At 37.8% G+C, this 27074-nt stretch overlaps 1 long non-coding RNA gene across 1 annotated transcript in view; it reads left to right on the top strand.

Moving 5' to 3' along the window:
* The window catches only part of LOC148224645 (uncharacterized), a 75094-nt gene that overhangs the window by 11469 nt on the left and 36551 nt on the right, over window positions 1-27074 (top strand). Inside the window, exons 2-5 of the long non-coding RNA XR_015800743.1 lie at window positions 587-668; window positions 968-1123; window positions 16015-16177; window positions 26896-26964. This is a non-coding gene — a long non-coding RNA (uncharacterized LOC148224645). The remainder of the gene's footprint in view (window positions 1-586; window positions 669-967; window positions 1124-16014; window positions 16178-26895; window positions 26965-27074) is intronic.

Below are 27074 nucleotides of genomic sequence, written 5' to 3'. Positions count from 1 at the left end.
AGAATGTCAGTGTTGCACAGTAAAACAATATTTGGGTCACAGATTGATTTGTATTTTGTGGAGTTTTGCAGTAAGAGAATTCTCACTTCCAGTGTCTCATGCAAGATGACTGCTGTAAAATTGGACTTTGCAAGCATTGTAGGCACTAAAAAAATTTAAGGGATTTTGTTTTCTTTTTTTTTTTTTAATTTAAGGTGGATTGCTATTTAAGCAAATTTGATCTCAGGCTGCCCCTTGGAAGCAGTAGTTCAGGTTCTTATTTAATTTCTTAGCTCTTTTGTTGGCTTTCTCTTTTCCCATTAACAAAACCAGTACCCTCAAGATAAAAGCAGAATGTAAACAAACTCCATTGCATATTCCAAATATTATTTCCCGTTTACCATTTAGATTAGGTTTTCTTGTGTGTGTAATTGCAAAGAGTGGTAAAGCATTGGCACAAAGAATTAAATATAAGAGGAAAAGCCACATAGAAGATTCATATATGGAAAGTCTTACACAGCACTCTGACATGCACAGCTGTGGGCCTCTGATCAATAACAATCTCTTTTCAAAGAATCTGAAGTTAACATCTGATCTTATTCCTCAGTAGAACACCAAAAGGAGGAAGCAAAATGAAGGAATTGCCTCCCAGGTGCTGTTTTGATACCCCACGTGTGAACATCTCCTTGGTAAGGCCATCCAAATTAGACAGGAACAACACAAATCTATATGAACTTGATAAATGCTGCAGTTATGTATTGATTTTTTCAGCAGGCATTTTGCACTCTGTTAATGGCTGTGGTTGAAAGAGGCTTAACTCACAATTTCTGGCCAACTGTAATTCATGTGCCAGCATTCCTTTGGTGATTGACTTTTGCCTATAATTATGGTTTACATCCTTCTTTTACACCCCTGGTTTAGTAGGTGTCTGCATGATCTGGTTACATGATACAGGTGAGTACAGAACTGAAAATTCTTCCTTTTCCAGCCCTGCAGCCCTGTGTGCCTCACCTGCACTTCCACATTTTGCTGAAAGTCTCATCAGGAGGGAATTGCCTCACTCTGCAGAATTCTGCAAAAGATGAATCTTGACCTCTGAATTTGCTCGTTGTAGCTCAGATGTAGGAGGAGAAATATGAGAAAAGTAGGAATATTACATTATTTTTCAAATTATTTTCACTGACTTTAGCATCCTTGAAAATGTCCTGACCTAAACTGATCATCTGGGCTTTTTCTATAGCAATGGGAGATGACAGAGAAGGCACTCCTCATTCTTTTTCAGCTCTCACCAGACTTTTCCTCAGTCACCCTGGATAAATCTTTTTCAGGAAAATATTGATGGGGAGGAAGTGGATGGGGGAATAGGAGAAAGAGGAGCAAATGTTTAAGGTACAGTGTCCTTTCACTGATTCTCTTAGCTGAAGAAGATCTTTCCATCAGCATCCTATAAATATCTCAGGTCTCTTGAAGTGACAGGATGAGTCCCAGCCAGAGGAGGATTTTGGTTTTCTGTCTGTGTAGAACTGGCAGCTTTTGCCTCCCTAGCAGAGAATAGGAAGCAGTGAGTTCCTCAACATCATCCCTAGCACACCTCTGCCAAAAGTGAAGCTTGCAGAGTGATTCTAAAGCACAGCTCAGAACAGGAATTCGTCACCTGGGAGGGACACTCACAAGGATAATACAGAGAGCAACCTGTATCCTCACAGGTGAAAAAAAGCACCTTTTCAGGCAAATGATCCTTGGAAATTTCTGACTCCCAGCTCACGCAGAGCTGACTTCTTAAGAGCACAGGACACATAGATTTTCAGTGCTTAAGAGTTCTCAGCAGGTTTTTATCAGTTTGAGGAACTGCATGAAATTATGCTGATCAATACTTTTGCATTTTGTAAGAGAATTGCACAACAAGAAACTCAGCATATAGGTGCCTTTTAAAAAAAGTCTTGTTTCCTTGAAACAAGACTGCAGATATATAAAATGTGAGACATCATAAGTATCTTTAAAAAAATTGAATGAAGAAAATACTGAGAACAAAAACTTTTAGAAGCTTAGCTTCAGGGATAGTGGAGAATAAAGGAACACAGCGAAACTGTAGGAACTTCAGAATTCATTCATCTTTTTTTTTTTTTTTTAACTTGAGAGGCTCTTTACTAAGGAAATATGTGCAAAGTATGCAAGTACAGCAGTCAGTGTTCTGTTTGCAGTACCATCACAGCTGTAGTTTTCATGACAGAAATTAATCAAGAGACTGTGTGGCAACTGCAAAGAGAAGGGAAAAATCTATTCAAGACAGAGGAATTCGATAAAATTATAATGCACTTCATAACCTTAGTTTTTAAGGTACTCAAAAATTCATTACCTGCTCTGCTGGAAAAACTTTACAAGGAACAGCATAGACTTTGTAACTGTTGGGTAGAGATTTCACCTACTTGGGCAGGGTCATAGAAATGGGAATTTCTTTAGTATGCTTGCAGGATCCTTTCACCAAATAAAAGGAACAAGAATACAATCAGGCTTTGACAAAATTAAGTAATAAGTTGGATAAAGTTTGTTTTATTGCTTAATGTTTTCAATTAGAGTTTGATCATCTGTAGGCCTGAAAATATTAAGTGAGAGCAAGAGCATCATCAGTTCAAATACTTGCACTTTAAATTTTCAAAACAGGCAAGGAAAACATTCATCATCTTCTTATTTTCAAAGGGTTTTTCCATATAAATGCTATGGTGCTATGTAAAATTGGGAAGGACTTTGTCATGTATTGACCTAAAATTGGAACTTCTTTGGGATGCTCTTGCAAAAAAAAAAAAAAAAAAAAATTCCACTTCTAGTGCATTTACCCTATAAAGTTGAAGACTCTTTTAGGTATGATATTATATTTATTAGGACATATTTGTACCTAGTGGGTCTGTTTCAACTTTGTAAATTCCACCAAAAGTGTAACAATCCATCTTTTCAGCTACAGGTGAGAACCTAACTAGATACAGCAGGATACCGTGGAAAAGGAATATGAGATCAGGGAATGTGTGGGTTACACATCATAGAATGTATAGAATATATGTATATATATAGAGATGTGTGTGTGTACTTATTTTTACTTAAATATACATCCATATATACACACACACATATAACTTCTGAAATATTGTGGGCCGTTCATGTATTTGCATTTTTCTCTTTGTGGGTCTAACAGCAACATCCCTTGAGCTGAGTATTTAGCACATAATTAACAAAAGACTGAATTGGAGCTCTGGCACAATCCTCGTCCACCTTGGATGTCTCTACGATGAAAGAGTGTTTGGTAACAAAAAGCACCTTTTGATTTCCATGGAGGGAAGGTGCAGCTGTCTGAAATGATAATTCTGCAGGAGGAAGCTGTTGGTTCCTTGCTGGGGTGTGGGTTCAATGCCATCCATCTCTGAGCAGGGCTTGGACACGACACCATAATGCATTGACCCTTCATTCCCTCAGTGATTGCTGCAGGAAAAATTGCAGGAGCTTTGATAGGTTTTGCTTGTTGCAGGTTAAAGATCAATGTTCAATGGACACACAAGGCAGGGAGACAAGCTTCTCTTTTATTCCCATTAATTTTAGGAGAGGGCTGTCTGCAAGTGAGTTATTTGGCTCATTCGAGGATCTACGACACTGCAGCAGAACTCCAGAACTCCTTAAGGAGTGGAGAACTCAGATTCATTTCTGGATTTATTTTTATTATTATTTTTTTTAATGTGATCAAAACCCACCCGAATTTGTTTCCTTCAGTTCTGTCAGCAGGTACTGCTCATGCTGTCTGTCCCTTTCCCTGCTGGCAGCATTCTCCACAGATCCCATGGGGTGCACAGGTCTCACATTTCCATCAGCTGCTGTGCTCTGCAGCACTTGTTTGCCAGGCTGTGGGAAAACCACCCACAATAAATAAAGGTTGCACACTTACAAAAACACTAATAAAGATCACAGCTCTAAGTGAGGAGAGAAATTTTCCCCTGCATCTGAAGTGGGTGAATTGAGCTGAATTTTCTCTGCTAACTGCAGCTGTGGCTCACCTTTCCATCTTCATAAATTTTCTTTATTTTTTGCCCCTCGTACACAATAACTACTTTGCTCAATTTCAACCCTTTGGAAAGTTAAAAGCATTTTTCTTCACTTTTCTTTTAAAACAATAGCTTCGGTTCCTACACGTGTTCTCTTTTTGTCTCCGCTGTAATTTTTCTTACATTACTATTTCATAAACTCTTTCAGATATATCTTAATCAGTTTTTGTTGCTAGCTTAGTTTTGAAAGTGATCCAACATTTGTAGGTCCAGTGAAGTAAAGCACAAATTTCTCCTTAAACATTCTGAAAATGTGTTCCACTATTGCTCACAAAGTAGGAGACTTTTATATTTCTACTTTTTCTTTTCCTTTCCAGATTTATATTGATTTATATTTTTAAGGGTAAATTATATACCTGTGTTTTGAGGGATTTTGCTTTACAAAATGGTCTCTCATTTCTAGCTACGTGTAAGATGTAATTGCAAAGTTAGAGAGGTTGAGTTTTTGGGTTTTTTTGGCTGGTTTGGTTTGTACAGTTGCTTTTAATGACAGGTAGGAAAAAATGCACCAGCATTATGGTCAGTCTGGGAAAAGAGAAGAGCTACATTTTCTGTCATAGGTGATGTGAATTTGGTGATACACAGCACAGTTAGCCAGGAGCAAGGAGCAGAAACTGAGAGAGAAAAATACAAATGAAAGAGAGAAGCTGGGATCTCGAGTAAATTATTTAGCTTTCCTCCAGGCCCATGAAACAAAGCCCAGTGCCAATTCTCAGACACTGCCCTGAAGTCAGTGCAACAACTTTTGATGTACAATCACCTCAATCATTCGAGAAATAGAGAGCAATAATGTTATTTCATCTGCCTTGAAGGCTGCCAGGCTCTTTCCAGCCTGCAGGTTTCCACCAAACAGAATTTCACCCTCCAAGGACAATTCAGAGCCTACTGGTGGCTTTAGGTTCTAATTATTTGCTTGCTCCCAGATATTTTCTGTGATATCTGTTTATGTACAATTGTGTAGCTGGTTGGATGGAGGATTCCACACATCTCATGGTGCATCATCTGTCTGCCTAAACATCTCCCAAATTAGCTATCACCTTCACTTTATCTAGGTTTAGGTGTTCTGGCAAGTAAATTATTTGATAATTAGGTAACATTGCCCATCAAAAACCATGTTTTTCAAAAAATTGAAGTTCTACTCACACTAGGTGATAGCATTTGGAAAAGTGCTTTGATGGAAGCAACACGTTACATTAATTTTTCTGTGTCAATCCAACAGGGATCACAACTGGAAGATGTTTTTTTGTGCTCTATCCCAACACCTTTTGTGCTCCATCCCAAGACTTTTCTCACTCTCCATTACTTCCCTCTCCCATGAAATCTCAGAATCACACAGAATGTGAAACTTCACCTTGGTGAGAGCCAGTTTTGCCCTTGGAGTCCACTTCAGCCTCTTCATTAAAATGAATCTCTTCAGGTAGGATAATTTTTAAAACAGAGTAGGTGGGGGCCACTTCCTTCAAGGTATTTCTCTTTGGTGAGCTCATAAATCCAAATCAAATCAGATTAATCAGCTGTATAGGACAGTCTTTACGGGCTGAGCACAAAACTTTGAAATCACTTTTTTTGGAGGCAGAACAACTCTGTTGTTCTGCTGACAAATACTTATGTACTAGACATATAAACAGGTTATTCTGTATTCATTCTGATGGGTTAAATGCCACTAGCACATGTATATTTATTGTGTCAGTGTCACACATCTGCCTCTCTGGAGAACAGCTGAACTCAATACCACAGGGGTCAGTGTCATTGTATTTCCCACCCAGCACAAAATTATCTGGGCAGAGGTTTCTCCCAGATACCTTTTCTTACTTTTTAGTAAAAAAAAAAAATATATATATATATATATATATATTTCTGAGCATAAAACACCTATTTTACTGGCAGATACTGCTTTATTGTTTTATCTTTTGAGGAAGTTTCAAAACAAGGACAGTATTTTTACATCCAAGCAACATACAAATTTCTTCCCAGATTTTTCCCTCTGGGCAGTGAGAGGTTTTGCACACCATTCTGGCCAGCAGCAGCCAGGGTTATCAAAGTGAAGCCTTCCATGAAAAAGCACTAAAATATTTGTGCTGCAGCATGGAACTAAAGGAAGTCTATATTATTTTCAGGAGACGCTCTCAGAACTAAACATTTCACCTCAGGTGCCATTTCTCTCCTGTCGACCTCTGTGGAATGAAAATTACAGAGTCTGACAAAGCCAAAGATTTGCTGGCTGACAGATGCTAACTTTAGTTTAGCTTCTACTTCTAATTTCATTTTTTTCCCTCGTGTCCCTAGTCTTTTCCTCTGTGACTTTAGCGTGAGTTATTTTTTCCTTCCTTGGTCATTCCAAGGAATTCCAAGGTCAGAATGAGAGAGGATCTCCAATTGCACATTTTATTTTTTCTTAATTATTGCTTGTCTGAAAAGATCAGGACCAAGTGCCCATTTTCAAAACAGGAATGAAAATGATTTGATGGAGCTGTGAGAACCGAAAACCACAAGTTTTGTTTTGATATGTTCCATGATTTTTCTTAAAGCTCCTACCTCAGTCTGATCATGCACTCAGCTGATGGAGAGCTGGGTGAACATCAGAATGCAATTTTAACTGCTCCATGTAAGACTTCACTTCCTTGCTCCTAGTTGGACTTGAGCACTGCTTCTTCTACTTGCAAATGTCTGTCAATTTGGACATCTAGACATGTTTAGAAACGCCCCTCTTATACTCTGAATTCCTCTCCCCTTCTGGACCTTCTCATATCTCTCTTTATCCCTTTGTCTATATTTTTCTCTCTTTTATGCCCAGTCTGCACTACAACCCTCCTTTCCTCCCTACCATTTCCTCCCCTGCCCATTTTTCTTCCAAACAGGTCTCGTTGTGAGCATTTCCTCCTCCTCCTTCCCAGCACTCCCTCTTTCATCCCACATTTAAAGGATTTATGTAGGATGAGGCTCTGTCTACTTTCATTCATGCTGGCAGAGAGTGGCCTTCCTTCCAAGAGGCAGCTTTGCTTCAATTTACAACATTGAAAAAGCAACTTCAATGATTTGGAGCCTTCCAATTATATCAGAGATGGCTGGTTTTTCAACCTTTCCACTTGAAGTGCTGATTCACTTAACTTTTTGAAGTTTTTTTTTTTCCTTCATCTTTCTAGCATTTCGCTCTTGTTGTATTTCTTTTTTAGTGATCCTTCTCTTCGATCTCCACTGAAGCACTGGGTAATGCTGGGAGAAAAGATAAAATATCCAAAACCAGGGAGCAGAGATCAGTGCCTGTGCCTCCTCTTCTCCTCTTGAGGAAGTTGCAGACTCTGCTGAGGTCTCTCCTCAGCCTCCTCCTCCTCCTCCTCTCCAGGCTAAGCAGACCAAGTGACCTTCACAAAAATGTAGATATTAATATAAAGAGAAATTCACCATCAAAAGAAACGTCTCCTGGTTTAACATATTCTGCTTGTGTACTTTGTTATTGCGACAGCTTTTTCCTATCAACCGGGAAATCTTATTGTTGTGAAAACTGGAAAAAATAAAAAGCAAATATTTTGCTTGAAAATGAGCTCCTGTGTGTGCACATAAATCTAATTGATAAACTCTAGGATTAATTTCTGTAATTGCAAAGGTGTGTTTTATAAAAGAAAAAACTTTACCTGTTATCTTGATAGTACATTCCTGTAGAGAAGAGAGAAAATTGTAGTCTGATTTTTTAAAAAAACATAAGGCATTAAACTGCTTTTTTGGTTTGTTTGCATTTATTTTTCACTACGCTAATGTAGGTTGGAGAGAAAACAAAATGGAGTAGGAAATCCTCTCAAAGTACTAAAAGACAAGGGCACATTGCATAATGTAAGGTCTTATTTTGTGATTACAGAATATAATTTTTTATTAGCATAGTTTCTGACTCTTTTCTCCCATAAGTGCTTTTAGCTGGATTAGTAAACCAGTGCTCTGATCCCATCTGCTGCTTTTATTTCTATTGTCATATATCCCACAGGCAGTTAGAACATCCCTCTGACACAAATATCACAAATTACATGTAAGCTTTTGCACGTGGCAGTCTGAAATTGGCTGCCAGCCAAAAATATGCTTTAAATCTCATCAGTAGCTGCAACACCTTGATGATAGTGTTTCTTATCCTGCTTTATTTCTTCAAGTATTTCACATACAATTCAGCTCAATGCATCTTTGAAGAAAGACCATGATTTTTTTTTTTAAATAGACCTCCTTTTGGAAATGCAGAATTTCTAAATCTTTAGCCCTTAAGGTCAGCACATATCTCATTTTCACTAAGTGGAGCAAGTGTCCATGAGGAACTTCCCTTAAAAACTTAAAAACAAAGTTAGCAGAATGTGCATTTTCACAGGCCTAATTAGTCCTTACACCTTCCTTGCATTGAAGAGCAAGCAATAAAAATTTTCCCTAAGTCGTAGAATGATGATACAATTTGGTATAAATATTATCACATGTAACATATGTATTAATGTTGATGATTGTTCTAAGTAAATTTACTTTTCTGTCAATCTTACAAAGTCAAATTTTCCTTAGAGTAGAGAATATTAAAGCTATTTTGTACTGCCTTTTCTGACAGTTTTTCACAGACTGTCCCTGCCCATGGCACAGGTTGGATGAACCCAGGACGTTCTGCAATGACTCCATGAAGTTTTGTGATCTTTCTGCTCTTTAAAGATCTTTCAAATGTCCTGTTTCCTGGTTTTTCACGTGTTCAACTCATCTGCAGGAGAATGAGGGAAGGATTTTCCTCTTTCATGGAGCACATCTTGACATGAATTTATTTTACACCATCATATGGTTCAGAGGTCTTCTGTATGACAGGCTTGCAGGCAAGTATTAGGTGTCATCCCCAGGGTTTAGATTGTGTTCCCCAGGGTTTATTTATTATAAAGTTTAAGGTTTTTGCTTTAGGGGTTAAAAAAAAAAAAAATCATAAGGGAATGTTGCTGTTTGGAAAATTCCAGTCCCACAACATGAGCATTGTAATTTTCAGTTTTGTACTTAATGACAACATTACCAATTTTCCTGAAGTAGAACTTTGCAGGTCTGTCTCTTTCCTGGTGTACTTTGGAATCTTCAAAATTAAGTCTATAAATAGTTGGGTTTAAGAGAAAGATCAGCAATATTTAGGCAGTCCTAAAATGTAATATTAAATAGGAAACATGAATAATGAATGCACCCTTCAGATTCAAAGTTCTTTTGGGTGTATTGCTAGTTAACAGCAGATAACTTGTGCAATATGAAGCACAACTCTTACGCTTTCCCTTAAGATTAATTAACTTTGTAGCATATTAATCAAACAATTTGGGGAGCAAAATCAGAACACATATTCCTGTGTGGTTCTCAGACATCTCATTTGTTTAATGGAGCCATTTGGATAATTAAGATCAGTACCAGTAATTTAGCTAAAGTGCAATCTTTAAAGAATATCTGGCAATTTACTTATGTTTGTCTCAGCTTTTTTTTGTCTTGTTTTTCTCCCTGGTTATTTATGTACATTGCTTGGTAGTTTTTTAAACTACTCTTCTGTAGCAATGGAAATACCCATTTATATTGATAAAACTATTCTAGATTGTTTGTATTCAAGGAAGTCCCACAAAACAAGTAGTTAAGAGGAGTTCCTATTTGTTATTTTGGAAAAACTGCCTTGTTTGTCTTCATTTTCATCCCCAAAAATCCAGAATTTTTATCAGTGCTGGACGGCACTTAGGTGAGAACCTACCCTCCTTTACAATTTTTTTATGCTGTAAGAGGAGAGAAATGCTGTGCATTTTTTGCATTAAAAAAATTTAAAAATTAAAAAATTAAATTTCATTTAAGTGAAATTACTTCCATTACTTGTGGGAATTAAGTTTTGTAAACTTGCCCTTTCCAACCAGAAGACTATGCCTGACTAGTATTAGTAGATTTGAAAACTATATGAAAATGTTCTGTGTGAATTGAGCATTAAAATTAAATTGAAATGCATGATTTCTCTATTTGCTGAAATAAAATACATGAACAGTCTAATAACGAATATCTTAGAAATGTTTGTACTAAGCATCTTTGGCACTTCAATGAGATGATTGAAAAAGCCCCTGCTGTTTGAAGTATGGCACATTAATAAATTAGAGAGAATAAAAAGTATTACAGTTCATGTAATGCACTATTCAGGCACACTCTGGTATTACATTGCTGCCTTCATCATTCAAAATTGGGAAGCAGACCTTGCAAGGTGAAAATTTGAGGCAATATATGCAAATCTGTTATTGTAGTTCACAAATTCAACAGCTATTCAAGCTAATGGATCCATAAAAATTCCATAAAAGTCGATATTATCTTGAGGTTTGCTGCAATTCTGACTATTTGAACAGAAGTGTTTTTAGTGGGCTGTTGTTAAATATGTTGCACCCAGCTGTTTGTTTGCCTTTCCAAGGTGGAGGAATTGTTTGCACTGCTACAAAGAAGAAAAGGAAATTGTGGAATACTTCAGGTAAATTGTCATGTTATGTCAGAAGCTGATATTCCTGGATTTTGCACTCCTTAAATATCTGAATGTGCAATCTTTACATCAGTACTACTTAATAATTTATTATTGCTAGGAGTGATGACACTCTGGGTAGATTTCTCTGGGACTTTTATTCATGGTAGTCACTTTTTCCCCAAGCAACAGTAAGTGCTGGCAAGATCAGTGCTTTTATATTTTAAGCCCAACATGACTCAGGTGGGATATTGGGCAGCTCTGAGTGATGTTTTCATGTTTTTCAGAGAAGGGAGCCAGTGACTTACACAGAGCTCACACTGCAGGCAAGAGGCAATAACCCCAAATCCAGCTAGTGACTGGGGATGTGCATTTAGGCTGTTAAATGAGGAAAAAAAGAGAGATCAAGCTCAGCGCTGGGGGTGGATGTTTGGGCTGCAAAGCATCAGTCACTGCAGAAGTGGTAAAAAGATAAAAGTGACAGCAATTCTCTGTCTCCCCATGAATGCTCGAGACTGGACAATGACACAAGTGGGGTGTTATTACAGCTGCACCGCTGATTTTAGGAAAAATATCATTATTTTCATTTAAAACCACTGTATTCACAAGATTTTTTTTTAGCTCAGCAAGATAAAATAGGATCTCTGAAGTAATTTTTTCTCTTCTTTAATAAAACTCAACCAAGGTGTAACATGAGAGGCACAATTCACTTGCCTCACCTCCCAATTGCTTTGTCTGTCACTGTGTATTAATTTGCATGCCTTGACACATAAAACTCGGGTTTTAAAACATTTTATTTGAGTATCTTATCCTTTTAAGGGATCTCACTGATGTTCTTTAGGCAAAAGTAAAAATGCAAATAAGAACAATACTAGTACTCTAGAATATTGTTTCACTTTATCCATTTGCAAATGTCATGCCCAGCGTTGAACATAATTGTTTAATGAAGTTGTGATGTCTTTTTAATAGTAAGGCTTAAAGAGATAATTAAAACTTATGGACTTTGGTGAGACAGGTGTCTCTAGGTTTTCTGTTTGAATCATGGAGGGAGCCTTGGCTCTCCAGAGAGAAGATTCAAAGAAGTTGAAGCACCAGAGTGCAGAGTTGCCTGAGGGGAGGAGGGGGGAAAGAAAAGGAGCCTGTAAATTGATTATTTGTGAACATCCTCAAGTGTTTGTTTCAGTGTCCTCTGCTGCTGTTTATATGTCTGAGTGTCTTTGAGAATTTCTGGAACTTGGGTGCCACCCTGATACCTCTCAGATGAGAAATTGCAACTATTGCAATTCCACTTTCATCAGGGTGGGAAACCTGGTTTATTTGTTAACCAAAGACAAGGATTTTTGTCAGATTTCCCAAGAATGAAAGTCAATATCCTTCCCCAGTATTTAATCCATTTCATTTTGGAAGCATTATATGAGGTTAGTTTTGCACAAATCACATTGTGGGTTTGGTAGGAAAGGTTTCATATGGTTACAGTGAGGAAAAGAAATGCAAATATGAGTCCATGATTTGTTGATAGTTATTAATTCCCCTGCCTTTCAGTGGCATAGCTGGAGAATTGGGTTAAGCTCCTGGGCATGAGCACAGCAGGTTTCTGTATTTATTCTGTATAATCTATTTTTTCCCTTTCTTCTTAATCTTTGTTTACTTGCCAGGCTTTCTTTCGTGGCCTCCTTTCTACCACTGCGTGCTGAGTTCTGCTCTCTCACGTTGTTTACTGTAGCTCAGACATGAAAGGACAATGAAATGGACATTTTAATCAATTAACTGTAGCCTGATCAAAGATTCTTTCTTCCTTATTGTTGCTGTTGTTGTTTAAAGTGTTTTTATTTACAACATCCAGTGGGGTTTTTGATTCATACGGTGTGACAAAGTCACTGCCTCGCATAGAACAGTGAGCTGGGAATCTAAAAACTGCTTTTGATCAAGGCCTTGCTTTAATCAGGGATGGTGTCAGAGCTCTGAGCAGCTCAGCTTTGCTCGTGGGCTCATGCTGAAGGCAGAAGGGGAGAGTTTTGGCACAGCAAAACATTCCCTGAGCAGACAGCAAGGAAAAAGAGACTGGATGTTACACAGGATGCTCTGCTCAGTGTTTTCCTCTTAGAAGAGAAAAACAAACACCTTCAAGCTCAATTCTTTTCAAGGGTATAAAGGAGGGTATTATTCACACAAAGTCATTTTCACCTGTTTGGGAATATTCTGAGTTGGAAGGGACCCCCCCCCCCCCAGGATTATCAAATCCACCTCTCAAGTCCATACAGAGACTGAACCCACAACCCTGGAAGTGTTAAAAACAGGCTCTAACAAACCCTGCCTCAGAATTGGAATTTTTAAGTGCTGGGGTTTCTTTTAGTGTTTTTCCTTTTAAGGGTGCTGCTTCCCTCAGCTGCCTTTTCTACCTTTCAGTATTATGCACAACAAAGTGAAGAAAAATTTGCATCCCATAGCCCACCCAAACATTTGTGTGGGCAAATTTGTTGGCTTTTTTAAAGGAAACGTGACCTGAATATGCAGGGTCAGTAATAGCCATGTATTCCTTCTGATCCTAACATTTGGAAGACAAATAAAATTCATTTTCAGATTTCTACATATATGCAAATGCACGCAAATAAAAAAATGAGACTGTTTTTTTTTCCTGCATTTTTTTCACAGTCTCTCTTCCCCCGTGGCAGTGGCTAATGAAAAAGATTATTTTATTAATTAAACATTCACAACAATGCTGTTTGTTGCTGGCAGCCACTTGTTTGTAATAATCTTCTGTGCATCATAACCTTCTATCTTTGTATTTAATTGCTTTTTCCCTTTCCTTTCCTCTGGAGCACTCTTTGAAAATCTCTCCTGACCTTTCACGCTGCTTTTGCATTTTGTGTAATTTCGGTTAAGAAATGTTTAATTACAAAAATAATCACTTCTGCTTTTAATCTGTTTATATTTTTCTGTCTTGCTCTTCTGCTGTCATTCCTGATGATTCCAATGATGCCTGTGCTAAGGGGAGAAATTCTCTCTCCCAATTCTTAGGACTCCTTCATAGTTATAGGTCAGCCTTTCGTCTAACAGGAGTTTCAATCAAGTCACCAGCCAAGGAAAATTCATCTTAAGTAAGAGAGTGTCAGGTTTGGGGCCACAGAGTTTACACACAGGTCAGGAGCAAGAAAATGACCCCACTTGAAATATCAGTGAAGGCTTCACCTTGTTATCATCAGGTACAAGGAAGGGGTGAACCTGTAGGGAAAAGCAGTGCTGTGATTTAGGGCCAGCAGGTCCTGAGTGCCATGCAGGCACTGTCTCATCCACACCCCTCCCTGGTGGGATGGGGAGGAGAATGGGGGGAAAAAATGTAAAACCCATGGGTTGAGATAAGAACAGATTAATAATTGAAATAAAGTACTAGCAATAATGACGATGATGATGATGATAATGAAAATGGAGACAAGAAAAAGAGAGAAGTAAACACTAATCAAAACAGGTGATGCACAAAAGAATTGCTCAGCACACCCTGCCCAATGCCCTGCCCAGCCTCAAGCAGGAATTGTCCCCTCTCAGAGGAGGCTGCTCACAGCCTTTAGCAAAGCAGATCCATTTGTAGCTACTCTGCTACAAAACTCATGACAAAGCTGCCAGAGCTTAAGCCAAATATAGTTCAGCTTTTCTTTTACATTGAAACAAGCTTCATTTACAGATTTGGTATCTCTGCTAGTTATTTTTCTTTTTTTTTTTCTTTTTTTATTTTTAAAGGAATTTTGTATTTTCCTTGTGAATTTATTGAGAACCTAACATATTGCATTCAGCCAAGCACAGATTTTTTGCCCCAAGAGAACCACATGAAACAAAAGTTTAAAAGGAGCATTTTTACAGATGTGGCCTTGAATAGTTATCAAAACCTTCCAGTTCCCAATCAGCAAACAGCTGCTGACTCAATGGATTTTCTGCAGATGTATAGATGTCCTCTTCCCCTTTCTTTCTTTCTTTCTTTCTTTCTTTCTTTCTTTCTTTCTTTCTTTCTTTCTTTCTTTCTTTCTTTCTTTCTTTCTTTCTTTCTTTCTTTCTTTCTTTCTTTCTTTCTTTCTTTCTTTCTTTCTTTCTTTCTTTCTTTCTTTCTTTCTTTCTTTCTTTCTTTCTTTCTTTCTTTCTTTCTTTCTTTCTTTCTTTCTTTCTTTCTTTCTTTCTTTCTTTCTTTCTTTCTTTCTTTCTTTCTTTCTTTCTTTCTTTCTTTCTTTCTTTTCTTTCTTTCTTTCTTTCTTTCTTTCTTTCTTTCTTTCTTTCTTTCTTTCTTTCTTTCTTTCTTTCTTTCTTTCTTTCTTTCTTTCTTTCTTTCTTTCTTCTTTCTTTCTTTCTTTCTTTCTTTCTTTCTTTCTTTCTTTCTTTCTTCTTTCTTTCTTTCTTTCTTTCTTTCTTTCTTTCTTTCTTTCTTTCTTTCTTTCTTTCTTTCTTTCTTTCTTTCTTTCTTTCTTTCTTTCTTTCTTTCTTTCTTTCTTTCTTTCTTTCTTTCTTTCTTTCTTTCTTTCTTTCTTTCTTTCTTTCTTTCTTTCTTTCTTTCTTTCTTTCTTTCTTTCTTTCTTTCTTTCTTTCTTTCTTTCTTTCTTTCTTTCTTTCTTTCTTTCTTTCTTTCTTTCTTTCTTTCTTTCTTTCTTTTCCTTCCTTCCTTCCTTCCTGGAATCCTACCTTCCTTCGCAAGGGGGATTGTGTGAGTGACAGTCTGAGAGGATCCATCCAGAACAAACTCAGAAAAAAATGGGGGAAATTTGTTGCCACTCACTGTTTTAGTGGGTTTGGTTTTGGTTTTTTTACATCTCTTTCATTCTGAGCTGCCTCTGTTTTTCTGTTTTTCAAGAACTTACACTTTCTGTATAATTTTACAACGTTTGTTTAACATTTTCCAGTGTCAATCCCTGACTTATCAGACAGAAAATATGGAAGAGCACTACAGGGCTGCTGATCCCTCCTCTGTATTGCAATCTCTGGTCTAACCCAGTGTGGAGAGCCTGTGGTGAATCTTTAAATGAGCTTTAGCTAATTGATCACCTCTTGAGCACAACTACAGAGCAATGGAGCAGGGAATTTTGGGTCCTTCAGGGAAGATGGTTCTTTACACCTCTTGTCAAGGCTGTGGCTAAATGTGACAAATTAGTTCTCACTTTTGCAGTTCATTTACAGATTGGCCTGATCACAGACAGAATATTTCAGAGAATTTTATTTAGGAACACCTGGGTTACAATGTCAATAGGCAGAGTTGCTTGTAGTGCATTATGTTAACCAAGGTTATTCTCTCACATACAAAAAAAAAAAAAAGAGTTTGGAAATAAAGTTTATTACAAAGCACAATAAACTAGTTGCCCTTAGCAAAAAAAAAAAAAAAAAAAAAAAAAAAAAAGGAAAGAAATGGAAAAAGAAGTCATAATCCCCTTGTGAAGTTATTAGCTTCCTATAATTTAGTTTTGTAGAAATGCATTTTCACAATGTGCAGTGCCGCTGAGCATGTATTGTATCTTTGTTTAGCACAGAGAATGGTCTGCATTCCATTGGAGATGACATCTCAGGCAGTGTAAAAGTGACTATGGAGCAGCAGCATGATTGGTGTGGGGAGTGTTGATGATTTTGGGAGCACTCATTTCCCCACGGGAAGACCTGCCTACTTCTGAGTGCAGCCTTCGTTAAAAAGGTGAGTGTTGAAAATTACTGTCAGCAGATAAAACAGTGAAAAAGTGCCAGGGAAGGGAAATCCTCCAGGTCTGAGAAGCTGCAGCCTCTTCAGGGGTAAATATTTGGGAGGCACCTGCCAGGTGGCACACTAGAGATTACTTAGGGACACAAAACTGTCTTTTGTGTGCCCAGGGATCTTCTAAACTATTGAATTATATTCCACACAAGATTGGTAAGGATTTTCACCAGTGGTGAGTATTTAATTTTGCTAGATCACGGCCTGATTTTCACACGGGATTGTTTAGTAGTGAAGAAGTTAAATTAAATGTGTACTTCATATTTTGCATGTTCAATTAACAATTTAGGTAAAAAATGAGGCTATGAACTCCCTGGTATGGTTAAATAAACTTGTCCTTTGTCCAGTGTTGCCAAAAAGGAGAATACTTCCACAGGAAAAAAAAAATGGTTACAATATAATTTATTAGGAATTCCCAAGCTTCATCCAATTTGTTGGCTAAGCACTCATATTCTTTTAAAGATTTACAGTGATTTATTTTCAGTGTCAGTAACAGCATCATCGTTACTGGAAGGTCCAACTGTACCAAATGTTACTTTAATAAATCATCAACACTGAAAATCGATACTCCAATGAATTGAATCAAATGAAACCATTTCTACTGCACAGTTTCACCCCAAAAGTCAAAACCTCTGCTGTCCAAGTTCATAAAATTCCCATCATCTGGTTAGACCAGAGCTCCCCAGACTCAATGTCAAACAAACCTTATCTGTTGATGGATTTATTTTTCTTTATGGCAGCCCATCAATGTGTCTGTGGTGATATATTATGGCATTTGCTTCCTCTGAAGTGACATGAACTGCTGCTTTATTTCATGTCCTGGAAAGACACCACAAGTTAGGTCTGACCTGCCTTCTTCTCCTTGTAGAGTCCTGCATTTCTGTTCTGAAGGATCTCTGTCCTTCTCTACCTCCTTTGAAACCTGCTCTTGCAGAAAAAAAATGATAGCTCTATTCATTTTTATCAAGTTTGCTCATTGGCCAAGTACAAGGCACAGTAAGTGTGTACATTTGTAAAGACATAGTTGTCATCTATGCCAGGATGTTTATGTTGTCATGCTGGATTTACTGGTAGGATTTTTTTTTTTAATTTTCACTACATTTTTTGCCTGGAAGTCTCCTGGAACTTCTGGTAATTTTTTTTCCAGCTTGCATTACTAATGATGAAAAAAAAATTTCTTGTAGCCGAGAAACAATACATTGGTAGACTTTCTGTCACAACTGCCAAAAACAAGGAGAGAAAATGAGTTATTTGTAGAATCACAGAATGGGCAATGCAATTATGCCATTATTTTAGTGATCAAGGATGTTCTACCTGAATGAAGAAAATCCAGACAGCATTTCTTTTATAAACTCAGTCTTTCTCTTTTAAATGTTTCATTTTCATCTACTATGAAAAGAAACAAGAGGATTTATCCAACCCTGAAGATGAAGCTACAGGCAGAAAGACCAATTTTCTGTTCTCATGTGATCAGTTTCCCAGCTTCAGTTTTAATTTGATAGGAAATGCCAAAAAGTTTTGGAGCAGTTTGCACTAATTCAGCTGTAATCAGAAATACTGATTTTTGGCTGATTTCAATGCCTGTGTGCTTGCTTGTTGGTGCTGAAAAGAGGCTGTTTTTGTTAGCTAATGTTGATAAATATATTTTAGCAGCTTTTCTTCCTTGTACTCAGGTGTCATCTCTTGCAATGTTCTTAAATAGAAATGTTTGAAAGCTCTGGTGTTCTGTGGGGGAGCGGCTGCCGCTGGGGAGAGCAAGAGAAACTTTTCCCTCTCTGTGCTCTGATGGTGTTGCTCACACAGGACATTTGAGATTTTCCCCTCTTCTGTGTGTTTTGCCTCCTCACCGACTGCAGCAGTGTGGATTTTTTGAGTTCATACCCATTTTCATACCTAACTGGTGTGACGTTTAGGATTGAATTCCATCCTTTCACCCCACAGTTGTGATGAGCAGCGTGGCTGAGCCCTTCCTGTCTTGCAGAAACTCAGGGAAAAACGCACCAGGTGTCAGGATCAGGATGAGAGAATCTGTTCTGTGTCCTTGTCACAGGTTGTATCTCTCCCTGTCAGGACAGGGATGCTTGGAGCATCTGCAGATCCCAGGACTCTTTTCTGCCTTTTTCCTTCTCTGGTGCCAAACCTGCCTGTTCTGTTCCTGTGTCCATGTTCCTCCTGCTCCTGCCTGTCTTGCTGCCTTCTGGCCATGCTGTGATGGAAAGGGCTGCCTCAGGGCTCTCAGAACTTTAAAGGAGGCATTGGCAGGTGTTAGAGCCTTGCAGATTTATGGAGTTGTTGCTGGACATCAGAAGTCTGTGAACTTTATAAAGTTTGCCTCGGGGATGTGTGGGTTTAAGGGCTCTGAAGGATTTGGAGATATAAAAATGCTTTTAATAACTGGGTAACTCACCTTTAGATCTTCAAAAATAAAAAAACTATTTAAAAATCATCATTCTGGACAACTACAGTAGATAAGACAAAATTAGACCTGTCTTCCCAAAGCTTTATTTGAAATGTGGGATGTCACTCTGCACCACAGTTCCTAGCAAGATGTAGATTTATTCCAGGTAATTCTTAATAGGACAAGGTTGATGTACATTAGAAATTATTTTTGGAAAAAGATTTTGAGATTCTTACATCTTATTAAATATTTAACTACTGTGGTTTGGGGTTTTTTTGTTTTAACTGGTATCTGGAGTACTTCTTTTAGCTCTGATATTCCCTAGGGTGGCAACTCATCTCAGCTACTGTCCAGTGACTGGTCAGGGCAGAAATCACTGAGTTATCCTTGGTGTTAATTGAGTTTCCAGGTTAGTTCAGCAGCTCAGCTCAGAGAATGAAGGACATAAATTGCTCAGGTGTCTGAGGACTGCAGGACTCTTGCAAATCAAGGCTTGACAGGGGTGCAGTGTTGGGTTAAGGCAGTGGCTCAGTGTTTATATCACAGCTGCTTCCACTCCTGGGTCTGTGCTCGTGCTGCTGAAATCTTCTTATGAGCAAAGGCTTGATTGAGAGGGTCATTATTCAAAAATGTAATGAAGTCAGGGGCGTGAAGGAGCAGAGGTCATTTAGATGTCATTAGTTACATGCTATTAAATGGAGATTAGCTTGTGCTCATTATGGATTGAGCAAAGCAGTCCTGGCTCTTTCTTCTGGATGTGTTGGGCAAAAGAAACAAATATAATCAAAGCAAATGAGTTGTTAGTGATTAATTATAAGAATTTGGTTAAGATGGCGTTGTTGAGCATGGTGCCTGGAAACTCAGTCAAAGCAGAGAGGTTTGTCACCCTGGAGAAATAAATGGAGTTTCAGTTTTTGACAGCAATGCTTTTATAGGCTCCAAGGTAAAAGAGATCCTGTTTCTAAGCCACATAAGAAAAATGTTGATAATATGGGATTCAACCTGAAGAAGTTTATTTGTTGCCTCAGAAATTCCACAGCAAAAATAGCAAATTGGACAGCACAGAAAATGATGTAAAAACCCCTTACTTCAAAATCCAAAACACCACACTCATAGCCTTCAAATGAACACTATTTTGTGATTTCCTCACAGGTTGAAAAGGAAATCCTGTAGTCAGTTATGATCAAAGGCATCTCAGATCTGCTCTAGCTCTCTCCAATAAGTAACTGGTTTAATTTCCTTACTCCAATTCCAGCACAGGCCACAGTGATAAAATAATGACAAAGCCGTGCTTGAGGGATTGTATCACCCAGAGCTTTCCTCTCCTTTTTCTTGAGCATTTATTAATGTATAAGCAGGCTTTCCTTATTATCCCAAGGCAGATTGGTTTCTATAAGAACCTGTGATGAGAGACCTTCAAAAAGCCTGCTGAGATTCACATTCAGTTGTACCTAATATATTTGAATTTCAGTGGTTTTATAAAAAAGAGTTGCAAGACAAACATTCGATATATTAATTTAAATTTCAGATTTTCTTTGTGGGGAAAGAAGCAGGGAGAAAAGCAGGAGGAAAGGTGACCTTAAAGAAGGCGTTTGAAAAACCAGGTGCACTACAATAACTTTATATTTTGAAATTTTGAAAGTGCAAATTAGAGACGTATTCCTTTGTATGGGGTGAGGTTAATGGCTCTCTGAATAAGTGCTGCAGGGGCTGTCTACTTTTAACCAACAGTTCTTAAAATGGCAAAATATTAAAGCTTTTTACACAATTAAAACTTAAAAGTAACATAAAGCTTACTTCCTTTTTTTTTTTCCTTTCTTGAAAAAGAAATTAATTCTTCTTATTTTATTCTATTATTCTTTTCCACTCCCTCATTTTAAATATATTTTTCTACAGTGTGGCCTGTAGCAAGACTAGTCAAGTTCCCCAATAAATGATAAAAAGGATCAGTTGGGTAAAAGGTTCAGTTGCACTTTTTTATTTCCTTACCCTGTGCTTTTAATTTCAGAAATTAGCAGCAATGCCTACTAAACGCCACGTAGTCTTTTCCTATCTGATAAAAAATTATGTGTTTGACACAAGATATTTTGGAATCTCTCTAAAGGCAGGGGGTTAAACTGGGATCTTGAGATGATCTTTTTCTAGGTTTTGTAGTCTGGAGGAAAGTTAATTTATGAATTTTGCTATAGATGTCTCACCTCTTCCAAGTGTAATATTTTTTCAGTGACATTAATTCACCAAAACTTTGTTTTGTAAGCCAGTTATGAATAATTTGTAAAACTTTCATCTTCACTTGAAATGTGTGAGTTCACCCACTACCTGCACTTGTCACATTCCAGGGTGCACTTATTAAATAATAAGTCTCAGGAATAAATGTAGTAACAAAATGGCTTTATTAGAAGTTGGTGACAATGAACCAGGAGGAGCAGAAGTCTTTTCTCTCTTTTCCGTGGAGGCAGAGAAGCTGTGACTTGTTGGGACCTTCTCTAAATCATTTCATTGTGAAAGAACAGCATCAGATCTCCTGCACTTCATCAAACCTGCCTCTCCCATTTCTGATGTCCACAATATTTATGGGAGGTTCTCCTATTTTCACGGCCTCTATGAATCATTTTTAATTACTTGTACTTATGCAGAAACAGCAATTTAGGTCTTGTGGAACCTAATCTTTTGCAGCAGATTTAGCTAGTTCTCTGCAATGCTGGTATAGCTAATTTACACATGGCTGAGCTCTGAAACAATTTGTTCTGTAGGAAGGGAGATTCTCCAAATAGGAATAAATTTCGTTAACGATAATAATATTTCATGATAATTTGAAAAATAATGGCTTTGGGGTTTGATTACCATTTATATGTGCATTAATTTACAATAGTTCAAAAGACACTACTCTCTGGTAGCAATTAATTTTTAACTTTTTCATGGCAAAGATCTACACACAGAATGCAAAAAACGAGCGAGTCAGGCCTGTAAGATCTCAGAAAAGCACTAAGAGTCACAGTATGCACATGTCTAATGCAAGTCTGCTTTAATAAAGCTTTAATTACATGTTAATTATTTATACATTAGATTGTTTATCCTCATATTTTATCAGCATTCTCAGGTGTCCCTGCCTAGGAGCTGCAGTTCTTTCAGTGGCTGACAAAACTTCAGGCAGTGAAGTGCTGCAGTGCAGGATTGCATTTAAGCCAGAGTTGATGAGAAGATGCTTTTAGGTGGAGGAGGAGGTTTTTGACACCTCACAGTACCCAAATTTGTGAATTTTAAAGCTTCTCTGACACCCTAGAAATAAAGCCAATACATTACCAAGGAGCAAGTACTGAAGTGCAGATTTAGCCCTGCAGGTTTCTTCATCACACCATGGTTCATTCTGAAGTATTAAAATAAAAAAAAAATATCTCTCAGAGATGCCCTCCCCCCACCCATGGAGGAGTCCTCCTGTTGAACAAGTCTTTTAAACACATTTTTCCTTAATGTGCACAGAGAAAGCTCATCCCCAAAATCCTCTGGAGTGTTCTAAACAGCGGCCCAGTGCAATCAGAATGTTTTGTTCTGAGACCTGCTGAATCACAAGATGTGATTTAGCCCTCACAAACTGCACTGAACACCTGGAAGGAGTGAGTGACTTTTATATCACAGCCCAAATCAAGCTCTGTTCATTCAGCTGGGTTTTCTCTCCTGCACTGCTTTTTCTTTTAAAATTATAGTATGAGAAAGAGGATGTGACACTGTCATTGTGGCTTACCCCGTTTTTCTGTACAGTCAGCACTTAAACCACTATATTTTGTAACATTATTAATCCCCAGAGTTGATTCTCAGAGTGTAATACTGTATAATGATTACACCTCTTTTATGGCTAGCGTGCAGTCTCCAGGCTACCTTATTTCTTATGCAGGTTATTAAAAAAGAAAAGCAAAATAATATGTTAGATACTGAGCTTTATTTAAAATCTGCTTTTCCTAGTTTTCCTCTGTTATTGTTTATATTTATTCTCTGCCATGTCAGGTTCACACAGAAGTGTCACAAAAATATGACATTGCATAAAATAACAGCAATGCCCTTTAAATTATAGCTAGAAATTGAAACCCCTGAAAAGAGTTTCTTGACTCCAGATTTTGGAGGGGGCAGGAGGGCAGAGGTGGGAAAGCCCTGGCAATCAAACTATTTATTCAGTTGATTAATGAGCAAACAAGCATTTTCATGAATGTGGTGTGTTAATTCCCAGGCAAGCATGCAAGTGAGGGATCTTTCCACAGCCTGTAAAATAGCACCTGGTTTTTGCAGACACCCAGTGGTTCCACAGTAAACTCTTCATTCACCTTCCACTGGGCCTTCTTACAGATTTAATATTTCTTCTTCTTTCCCATGCCACAGCTACCATTTACTGCTATTTCCTGTGAGAATTTCCTTCTCCTTCTGGAGGAGGCCTGGGAGTGATTCTTTCCATGATATTAAACAGACAAATCTTTCAGATGGAGGGATAGGTGCATGTGCAGTTCTGACTTGTGCTCTGATCCACAGTGCAGCTGCAGGGACAATTCTGAATCCCAGATAAATCCCAAATCCTGAATCCCAAATAAACCGAGCTATTTATTCCTCTGCATCTATTCTTCTGCATCCTTCCTGGCCAAGCTTTGTTCTAACAGAGACAGATGGATGTTTATGGAATGTTTCAGATCTGCACTGCTCCTTCTACCTTAAATTTTACGAACCTCTGCTGACTTTTAATTTCTTGACAAGCAGGCTGTTGTAAACAGCTCATATTTTATGTATCTATGAAATGTAATCACGAGTTTTATGATGTTATTGATTGATGGCCTTCACCACTTCAGCAGGGAGGGTTGGAAGATTCGAGACTTGGCAGGAATGGGTGGCTGCTTTGTGATATTTGGTATCTTTGCAAGATGCTTTATGTCTCCAAAGGGATTTCTGAAAATAAATTAGGTCTGTTCCTCAATAAGTTTCCAGTGAACATAGCAGACTCAGCCTCCAAAGGTGGCCTTCTAGGAAAAGTGTCAGAGCAAAGTTTCAGACCCCTTTGCCACATTTTTATCACATGATTATTGCTCTCTGGTTTTCTTTAGATAGCTACCAAATTTCGGCCGACTGCCATAGACATCACCTGTCTAGGAAAATCCACAAGAATTCTAAAACCTTTGTCCATATCCTAAAGGATGCTAAAAATGCAGTCCCAAAAACCAGAATTCCACAAAGGCTCAGATGCAGGCTAACTTCTGCAGTGATTTGCACTATTTTTAAAGCATAGGAGGGAACTTCTCTTTTTATACAGATAATTCACAGGCTGTGTATCTAAAAAATCTGGTAATTGAGGGTGGTCGTATAAACAACTTCATGGCTGTTTAGAATGAGAGCTGGTTGGAAATACTTGAAAATTCCATTTATTTTATCTTTGAAAAAGCAAGGTAAAAAAAAAAATCACTGACTGCTTTTCTATTATGATCAGTTTTGGCACAGATAGATGGAAGAGGGTGTAAATAAGTGTATTTTTATCTGCAGTTGAGCAAAGCACAGGCACACAGCACCCTCCTCTCTCTCTTTCCTCACCTCCCTCCCTCCTCTCTGCCCTCTTTTCCCCCCATCTCTCTCTCTCCTAAATGAGCCCTTCCAGTACCTGAAGGGAGCCTTCCAAAAATATGAAGAAGAACTATGTACAAGGGCTTGGAGTGACAGGACAAGGGGGAATGGCTTCAAATAGAAAGAAGGTTTAGATTAGATGATAGGAGGATATTTTTTACTGAGAGAGGGTGGGGAGGCTCTGGCACAGGGTGCCCCGAGAAGCTGTGGCTGCCCCTGGACCCCTGGAAGTGTCCAAGGCCAGGCTGGACAGGGCTTGGAGCAACCTGGGACAGTGGAAGGTGTCCTTGCCCATAGCAGGGGGTGGCACTGGATGGGCTTTAAAATCCCTCCCAATCGATGTTTCTTTTTTTAATTTCCAAAGAGAATATTTCTTCATCGTGAAAACTGACAACCAAGCCCATCCAATTCCACCAGGGCTCCTGGTTACTTAAAAAAATGTCTTAAATTCCCAGGTGGGCTTTCTGAGGCTGTGTCATCACTTGCATCACTGAAATGCAAGAATGACAACGATTAAATCCTGTTGCAAACCTCTGTGACATTTGGGTGGGGGTGTGTGGTTTTGTTTTTTGGATCTGGGGGTTTTATTTATTTATTAACTTTGTAGAACTATTTGTATTGCATTTAATATGTGTTTTATGCAATGCAATGCAAATATGTAATTTGTATTGTGTTGCATTGAATATGTAGAAGTATTTAATGTGGAATGCAGTTTGTTTTGTGGAGTCAGTCTATTATTTAAACGTTGCTGAAGGTGCCTCCAGGCGTTGGTTATGTGCCTCTCATGTAAATAATGTGCTGTCCTGCTGCTCAAGTGACTCTTCCTACACGGATTAATGTATTTCACTAGAGAGGGAGGAAATGCTAAATTCACTCCCCTCAGGGTAACTAAGGAGAGGTATTTAGGATGGCAGAGTGGATACAAATAATGCAGTAGTTGGGTACCAGCACCATGTTTCTCCTCTCAGCTGAAGTATAACAAGCTGACATTTTTTTCTCCCTAATTACTTTCCTACATTCCTTCACCATATAAACCCAGCAATCATTACTTTTCAGAGATTCTAGTTTTGCTGTGCAGACCCCTTTTAAAATGATTTTACTGAGGAAAAAAAAAGAAGGTTCAAGCTGGCCTATGAGTACCACTGCTTCCTCAAAAAACACCTTTATTCTGTGGCAGAGTCTATTGTTCTGTCAGAGAGCTTCACTCTCTTCAGAAAGATTTATGCTGAACTGCAGGTGTCCTTTTCTCTTTTTGTTTGTCATGATATAGGTGCATTCTCTTTGCAAAGGAGGTTGAGTTACTATTGAGTTTCTACAATATTTTGTTTCCATTTATACTTTTTTCAGCCCTTCCTATTTTTTTTTTCCTTCCATTTTTTTCCCATTCCTATCTTAAAAATAGATAGGAGTACAAGTGCAGCTTCAAGATTAGATGAACAAAAGGAGTTCTCACTATTCTACAGAAAAACTGTCTTTAGCTGGGCCCCAATTTGGCAACTTTGGGATATAAATGACAGTAGATTAAAAATATTGGGTCTCTGTGCCCTTTTCATTCCATTAAGAGCTAACATGTGTATAATTACCAAAGCAAATGTGCAGCAGGCAATCATGTAAATACCAATAAAGGTTTCTTAGTGGCAAAGCTGATTTCATGTAAATAACTCCTCTTAATTTGTTTTAATTAAAAAAAAAAACAAAACTAATTACAGAGAGCAGCCTACGTTGATCAGCATGTTCAGATGAATACTGGTATAGGTCAGCCATAAATAAATAAATAAATAAATAAGGAAATAATCTATGTAAAGAGATTTTTTAAAAAATAAAGTCAGATAAGAAAATTTGATTTAGAATAGTGGCACTGAATGAATGTTGCTGGATTCCTCCCAGGCACTTTGAAAGTGAAGGATAGATTAAAATAGTTTAATTGGAAAAAAAGGGAGAAAAAACCCCAACAAAGCAACAAACTCCCTCCTTTCCTGTCCTCCCTTCCTCCCTTCCTCCTTCCATTCCCTCCCCAAAAGTATCCATCATGTGTTCCTCTTGCTCCTGGGGACATGAAGCAAAAATTTAGTCTGAGTAAAACAAATTTTCAGATATTTAAAAGAAATAGCAGGAACGTAGTGGTAAATTTGACCTAGTGATGATTTGATTATCATCTAGAAAAATATGGAAAAACTGACTTTTCCTGTTACTCAGACAAGGAAAAGACTTTTATTCACGAGAGGATTTCATAATAGAATGCACTAGAATTAAGTGAATTTTCTTATTTCTAATCTTCTTAAAATAATTCCAATATTTAAAAAATACTTTGAAAATCAAAGAGTAGCAGGACCATCACCTGTAAGGAAAAACAATACAGAGTGAATAGATCAAGGCAGGGTATTCTCCCCATAGGAACAGTTCACAGAAGGTAAGAATTTTCTTATTTTTAAATCCGATTATTTTCCTTCTGTTCTTTGAAGGTAAGATTTATGTGATCACATCCTTTCAAGGGATTTTAAGCCAAATTTGACAAAGGATTTGAAATCTCAAAGCTTTCATTTTAAAAAAAATAAATAGGGGGTGGCAAGGAAGAAGGGAGAAGATAATGGCTAGCTCTGAATTTGATGCCATTGTTAAAAATGAGAAAATCTACCACTGCTCTATTGTGAATATTGCCCTTTTTTTACAGACTGTAAAGAGAAGATGAAATAAAACAGCATGCTGTAAAAATCAATACTAAAACTTGTATATTTATGGGGTAAGTATCACAAATTTTTGAGAAAGTCCTTGTGGTTTTGGTGCAGCAATTTTTTGATCTGAGTTAATTTCTACAAAGAAGTGGAACAAATTCAACAGCTCTTAGAAGCT

The sequence above is a fragment of the Sturnus vulgaris genome, chromosome 2, assembly GCF_052056855.1.
Source record: "Sturnus vulgaris isolate bStuVul1 chromosome 2, bStuVul1.hap1, whole genome shotgun sequence".
In the NCBI taxonomy this organism is placed as follows: Eukaryota; Metazoa; Chordata; class Aves; order Passeriformes; family Sturnidae; genus Sturnus; species Sturnus vulgaris.
This window is presented reverse-complemented; position numbering and strand designations above follow the sequence as displayed.